Raw genomic sequence first — 7,761 nt, 5'->3', positions numbered from 1 at the left:
GGGCGGAAAAAAAGATGTAATTTTTTTCCCATCCAAGTTTTTGGACCCCCGAGTTAAAAACAGATGGTTAAGAGGATGTGGGGGCACCTGGGTGGCTTAGTCAGTTAAGCGTCTAACTCTTGGTTTCAGCTTAGGTCATGATCTCGGGGCCCAGGGATCGAGCCCCATGTTGGGCTCCACGCTTAGCACAGTGTGCTTGAGATTCTCTGTCCCTCCCCTTCTACGCCTTCCCCAGCTCTCTTTCCCTCCCTCGCTCTCTCTCAAAAAAATAAATAAAATCTTTTAAAGAAAAAAGAGGAAGATGATGTTGGGGAAACTCTGAAACTGGCTGGTTAGTTTGGAGGCTCCCCATAAATGGGCATCCTGGGACTTGCTTTTGGGTGATATCTTGATTTGGGGCCAAATGGAGAGAAATTACACATCTCAAACTCATTACGTCCAAAACTAAGCTTCTGATCTTCCTTTCCTGCCCACATCTGCCCCACTCAAAACCTTCCTCTGGCCAGCAGAGACCTTGGAACGTGCCCGATGCCTCTCTCTCTCACACTGCACATGTAATCTGTCAGGAAATCCCGCCAACTCTGCTTTCGGCACAAATCCAGATCCAGCACCCCTCCACTGCTCCCAACTACATCCCTAACCTGGGACTGCAACAGCCCTCCCCTGCTCTCCCTGCTCTCCCCACCCTTCTGCGGTCTATTCACAACACAGGAGAGTGGCCCTTTTCTGGGTAGGGACTCCTTGCCCTCTCTGCTCACCCCTGCCTTCTTGCCGTTGGTCAAACATGCTCAGCACACTCCCACCTCAGGGTCTCAGCACTGCCTTGACTGCTCCCTCTGACAGTAACAATTTCCCTCAAACACCACCCTCGACTCTCATTTCTCTTAAATCCTCATGCAAATGTCACCTCCTCCGGGAGGCCTCTCTTGATTACCCTGTGTAAATGTACAACTGTGTCTCCAACCCTCCCAATACCCTTAGCCTGCTTTATTTTTACTTCTGTCCTCAGCCTGGAAGACATCGTGTGTTACATAATTTACCTATTTATTGTGTTTATTTCCTGTCTACCTCCTTCCTCTGCCCCACCCACAACGAGAATAGAAGCTCCATAAAAAAATGGATCTTTGCTCCCAACTGGAATGGGGAGTGGCCCATAATAGGTGCTCAATAAATTGAGTAACTCAATGAAATCGGAGCCAGGCTGTGTTCCCTGCTGACAAGCTGTGCTCCCCTGGGGCAACTCACAACATCTCTCTGAGCCTCAGCTTCCTCATCTGCAATATGGAAGTCACAAACCCTCCTTCACCCAGTGGCGAGGATTAAGTGAGCCTCGGCGCTTTGCGGGTTTCGTAAATGCTGGTTCCGGCCCCCTTCTGATCGGGAGGAAGCAACCTCCTTCTGTTGGCACCGCATCCGGGAAGTCCCGTAGAAGGGCAAGGCTCGCGTCCCCCTCCTGCATCCTGTTCCCAAAAAGACTCAGAATAGAACCAAAGTCTCCCGGCTCTACTTGGAGTGGTAGCCAACCGACCACACGACCTCTTTGTCCCTGTCCACCACTTTCTTTTGAGGTGGAAAGTAGTCGTTGGAATAACTTACCCAGGGGCAGGGAAAGGAAAAAACAGCAAAAATTGTTTTAAAAAGGAGTTATACAAGCATATGCAGGAAAACCCCATTGAGGGACATAAATGCTGATTCAAAGGAGGAGGAAATATGAAATTTGACAGTTTTCCAGGCCTTCCCTGGTCCCGAATTTCCTCTCTTCCATCACACATTTTTCTCGCCCACAAAATAGGCATTAAGAAAGATGACAGGTCAAAAAATAGACCATGTAGAAAAGAGGAGGGAGTTTGAGGTTGTTCGCAGGAGTATAAATGCTACTCCCTATTACCGTCAGCCAGTTCCCTAAGTAACGATGGGGAAAGGCAGGCAGGAGCAGAGGCTGATGTCTCCCCAGGGAAGGAGAATGATTTCTGGATCAGGGTTGCTTTGATCTTCTGCCCGATTCAGGGCTGGGGACCAGCAAGCTGGGACTCCAAGGAAAACGGGACTTCACAGCAGTCCCAGGCAGCTGTCTTCCCGCAAGGGCGTATGCCTGCCCCGCCGGGTTGCCTGCCACCCCGCCCAGTCGGTGCCCCGCTCCTGTGCCCTTGCCCTCCAGCCCCAAGGGGTCCTTTCTCCCCTCCTCCTCCCCACCCAACACAGAGCTGAGTTGGCATCTGAAAATGAGTAAGTGTGAAGCGAGACTGCACATTGGTCTTTGTTGAGGATTTGTTTTTGCCAAGCTTGGTGGAGAAGATTGCATTTCTTGGTTATTTTAAAATCTGGATTTCTGGGATTTGGTTTGGAAGAAGAAACAACAACAACAACATAAATAAATAAATAAATAAACCCAGAAACTGAAGTCCTGAGAGGCTAGTGGCTCCGGGCATCCTTTTTAGAAGGTTTGATACTCCCTCCAGCCTACAGGTGCCCAGGGAGTGTTAGGTTGGCTGAGGGGTTCCAGGCAGTTCCAGAAAGCATCCCCGCTCTCTGCATCAGGGGGAGAAAATGCCACGCCTACATGACATCTCACTTCTGGCACTCACACGTGGGCACCTGCCACGTGCCAGCTGTGGGCTGGAGGGTGATGGCAACAGTCTCGTCCCTGGTTGTATGGGGCTCATCCTTCGGACAAAGAAAGGGATGGTTGCAGCATATTTACGACCTGGGCTTGATAGGGGAAGGCACAAGGTTGGAGATATAACTGCTAACCTAGCCCAGAGGGATCCAGAAAGACTCCAACTCTGAAACCTCAAGAAGACAGCAGCTCCAGCTTCAAACCTACGACTGTAGCCAAGGGTCAAGAATAAACTGAGAAACACATAAAACTCACTGGTCCAGATATCAAAGAGCTCTTTTCCTTTCTGGCAAGCATAAAAGTCTTAATTGATTTGAGTTCAAATAGACAAACAAAAAGACGAACGAGCCGGATTCTCTGCGTCTCTCAGCAGAGAATAGATCTCTTATAATCCATTAACCCATTTACAGAGATTGCTAAATGTTCTGACCATAAAAATCAAATTCCCCATTACGGCTACCACTAAAAGGGGAATAATTTATTGGCTGTACATGAGCCAAAACAAGAAACAAAACACAAACCTAGTAGAGAGAGAGAAGAGAGAAACAGGAAAGGCAAGGTTCTCTTGCTAGTTCGGTTCTTTTTCTGAGCGCCAAGAAGAGACATGTCTGCACTTAGACCAGCCACGAGGCACTCTTCTGCAGGCAAGGTCCACCCAGCTGTCAGGTGGGTCTCTAGGATGTCTGGGTGGAATATTAAAAGATCATTGTCCAAAATGGTAAAATCCTGACTCTTGGACAGACAGCGTGAACATCGTCAAAGACTTTATTGAACTCCTTAAGTAAGGAGGGAACCACTAAGATACTATGGGTGGGAATAGAACTTTGGAAAGTTGGAAGTGCTACCAGAGATCATTGGGAAAAGGATACTGAAATCTACGAATAGATGCAAAACTGACAAAACTGGTCAATATCCTCAGGGCAAAATCAGCTGCATTTCATCAGATACAATATTTGCATTTCTATTAGCAATAATTATTGCATTACTATCGGTTTCCTATGACTTACAGAGTTGCAAAATAACTCAAAGACCATGAAAGGTAGCAATAACTGTGATGGGCAAGATCATCAGACACCCATTCATGGTTTTTTGTTTTGTTTTGTTTTTTTTCCATTTGAAAGTCTTTCACAATTCTTCCCTATGTTTTAAAAAATATTTTATTTATTTATTTTAGAGAAAGATCATGAGCATGGGGAGGGGCAGAGGGAGAGAGAGAAGCAGAGTCCCCACTGAGCAGGGAGCCCGATGCCGGGCTTTACCCCAGGACCCTGGGATCATGACCTGAGCCGAAGGCAGATGCTTAACTCACTGCGCCCCCCAGCCCCCCCTTCTTTTTTTTTTTTTTTGTAAGTAGGCTTCACATGCCCAGCATGGAGCCCAGTGCAAGGCTTGAACTCAGGACCCTGAGACAAAGACCTGAGCTGAGATCAAGAGTCAGATGCTTAACAACTTGAGCCACCCAGGTGCCCTCCCTACGTCCTTGAAGTAGGTACTGTCATCCCTGTTTTAGAGAGAGAGAACTCAAGACAGAGATTGAGCTCAAGGTAACACAGCTAGTTAGAGATTAAACTAGTGTGAGGTGTAACCATGATTTGATTTTTTTTTAAAGATTTTATTTATTTATTTGACAGAGAGAGACAGCCAGTGAGAGAAGGAACACAAGCAGGGAGAGTGGGAGAGGAAGAAGCAGGCTCACAGCAGAGGAGCCCAATGCAGGGCTCGATCCCAGGACTCTGGGATCACGCCCTGAGCCGAAGGCAGACGCTTAACAACTGAGCCACCCAGGCACCCCCCATGATTTGATTTTTAAATTTTAAAAAAATTTTTAATTTATTATTACTATTATATTATTATATTTATTATTAGTTAATTTTATTTAATTTTATTATTTATTTAATTTTATTTTAAAGCGACCTCTACCCACAACGTGGGGCTCGAACTCACGACCGTAAGATCAAGAGTCATGTGTTCTACCGACTGAGCCAGCCAGGTGCCCCTCCATGATTTGATTTTAATCAGGTATGGTAAGATGTCAGACATGGAGACAACTGCCTTCAAAAGAAGGATTTATAACTTGAAATTCCCAAGGAACAGGGGCACCCCATGCTATGCAGAGCCATGTGGGAAAGCACCAGCACAAGTCAGACAGAAAAAAAAAAGCACCAGCAAAAGCCTTGATTGCAATTTTCAGGGGAAAGAATGAGTTTCAGATTGGCTAGTGTGAATAATGTCAGCAGGCTCCAGCCTGTAGGGTGAGCCCTGGTTGTCCGATTACCTGGTGCGTGCGTGTGTGTGTGTGTGTGTGTGTGTGTGTGTGTGTGTGTGTGAGAGATTAGGGCCGGGAGACAACTGACTTGCTGCGTGAGGGTTGGGGAAAGGAGGGGTTGGGGGTGTGGGCTTTGAATTGACCGAATTGTATTGGAGAGGCATGCTGGAAGGCTAGTTGTTTCCTACCTCTAAGCATTAGCTAGCCCTGGGAGGGGCAATCGCTCCAGGATTTGCAAGGCCCTAAGACGTGAAAGCATCAAGCATCATAAAACACAGAAAGCGAAAATATGATTGCTACACGAGCCTAACTCTGAACTCCAGCAGATCGACTGCTGTGTGTGTCATGTCCCATACACCCTGCCTCCTTTCACAGTTGTCGTGAGGACTCACGTTGGGTATATAATACACATGAAATGCTTAGCACATTGCCTGGCACTTGGTAAGTCCTTTATAAATCACCAAGACTATTATGCAAAAGCCAAGAAGTAGGAGAGAGAACAAGGCATATTTGGACAACTAGGCAATGTAGCCTGGCTTTACTAAGGAATGCTAGGGAGTGTGGGGGGTGGGAGAGGCCAGGTCCTGGAGGCCTCGTTAAGGAGGGTGGAATTTACCCTGAAGGCAAAGAAGAACAACCAAAGAGTTTTAAACAAGGCTCAGCCGTTTGGAGGGCCCCTCTCTGGCTGCGGTATGGAGAATGGATTTACCCCAGGACAGCACTGGAAGCAGTGTGACCACCGGAGCTTTGTCTCCCCAGCAACCATTCAGCACACCCAGAGTTTCCTTAGAGCCTCTGCCTCTCTCCTTCTCTCAGGCCCTGTGTCCGAGAGGGGGGTGGGCTCTAACCCCCACACCTCCAGGGCTCAGAGCACTTGAGCAACCCAGCGCAATTCAATCAACTCAGCCCACTTGCTGGGTCACTGTGATCCGGTCAATGACATGTCCAAAGTCAGCGACTGTCAGAACTTTGGCTCAGACCCCTAGAAAACGTGCTTTTGTGTGCAGAACTTGAACCTGAGAGGATAGGAGAGGGGGAGCTCCTGCAACCGCCCTGCCCCTAAAAGGAGAGAGCCTTGGGGGCACCTGGCTGACTCAGTGGGTGGAGCGTGCGGGGACTCTTGATCCTAAAGTGTGATTTTGAGCCCCACGTTGGGTGTAGAGGTTCCTTAAAAATAAAATCTTAAAAAAAAAAAAAAAGGAAAGGAAAGGANTAAAAAAAAAAAAAAAAAGGAAAGGAAAGGAAAAAAAAGGGGGGGGGAAAGGAGAGAGCCTGGAGCTGCCGGAGGCATGACCTAGAACAGAAGTAAGCCAACCCCGTGGGAAACAGAAAATGAGTTCCAATGGCAACATCTGAGCCCTGAATCCAGCCTTGCCTGAAGCCATTTACCTCATAAAGTCAACTTTTGGCCAAATCAGTTTGAGTTTGGTTGCTGGCTGACATAATAGAGGTGAAATGAAAGGAAATGGCTCACTGCAACGCATTCCCTAATCCTGACTAGGTCCTCAAGGAAGAGAGCAGCACAACCCTACCGCAGTGACTCAATGTTTGTGTCCTCGTCAAATTAATAGATGGCAATCTAATCCCTGATGGGCTAGGACTGGAGGTGGGATCTTTGGGAGGCGGTGAGGGCAGAGCTCTCCATGATGGGATTAGTGCCCTGATGACACATCTCAGGGAGCTCACTTGGCCCTCCCAGTGCAGGAGGGGGGAAAAAAGACAGGAGTATGACCTGGGAAGCAGGTTCTCACCAGACGCCCAGTTACCAGCACCTTGATCTTAGACTTCCCAGTCTCCCACCGTGAGAAATAAATTTCTGTTGTTTATGCACGCTCCACCCCCCCCCCAGTCTGTGATAGTTTATTCTAGCAGCTCGGACATATTAANCCCGCTCCCCCCCCCCCCCCAGTCTGTGATAGTTTATTCTAGCAGCTCGGACATATTAAGACACCTACTGATGGTTTTTATTAGTGAGAAAAGAAAAGTTTACCAACCAAAGCACCCTCTTGCGTTATCGGGAAAAGCCGGTACAACCTCCGCAGAGAATAAACGTTAGGCTCTCGGTATTAAAACGTAAATGTTGGGGCGCCTGGGTGGCTCAGTCCGTCAGTTAAGTGTCTGCCTTCAGCTCAGGTCATGATCCCAGAGTCCTGGGATTGAACCCCGCATCGGGTTCCCTGCTCAGCGGGGAGCCTGCTTCTCCCTCCCCCACCCCCTGCTCATGCTCTCTCACTCTCTCTCAAATAAATAAATAGAATATTTAAAAAAAAAAAACTTTAATGGGTATACCTTTTGACCCAGCAATTCAAAATTTAGAGATAAATTCTACATACTTCCACAAGCAAGCCAACACAGAAAGATCCAAATATAGCATTATTTATTAGAGCAAACATTCTAGATAACCCAAATGCCCATCAAAAAGAGAATGGAGGGGCACCTGAGTGGCTCAGTCGGTTAAGCATATGACTCTTGATTTCAGCTCAGGTCACAATCTCAGGGCTGTGAGATCGAGCCCTGAGTTGGGCTCTGCTTAAGATTCTCTCTCTCCCGGGGCACCTGAGTGGCTCAGCCATTAAGCATCTGCCTTCGGCTCAGGGCGTGATCCCGGAATTCTGGGATCGAGCCCCACATCAGGCTCTTCTGCGGGGAGCCTGCTTCTTCCTCTCCCACTCCCCCTGCTTGTGTTCCCTCTCTCGCTGGCTGTCTCTCTCTGTTAAATAAATAAATAAAATCTAAAAAAAAAGGAAAAATAAATGATGGATTTCTATAAATTCAGAACTATCACACGCTGGCAACTCAGACAACATGCATAGCCCTGCGCACAATGAGATAGGATGCAACCCTTTAAAAGGGTATATAAAGACAATGGTGAGTTGTC

This window comes from Ailuropoda melanoleuca, chromosome 2, assembly GCF_002007445.2.
Source record: "Ailuropoda melanoleuca isolate Jingjing chromosome 2, ASM200744v2, whole genome shotgun sequence".
Taxonomy (NCBI): domain Eukaryota; kingdom Metazoa; phylum Chordata; class Mammalia; order Carnivora; family Ursidae; genus Ailuropoda; species Ailuropoda melanoleuca.
Note: the sequence above shows the minus strand (reverse complement) of the source record.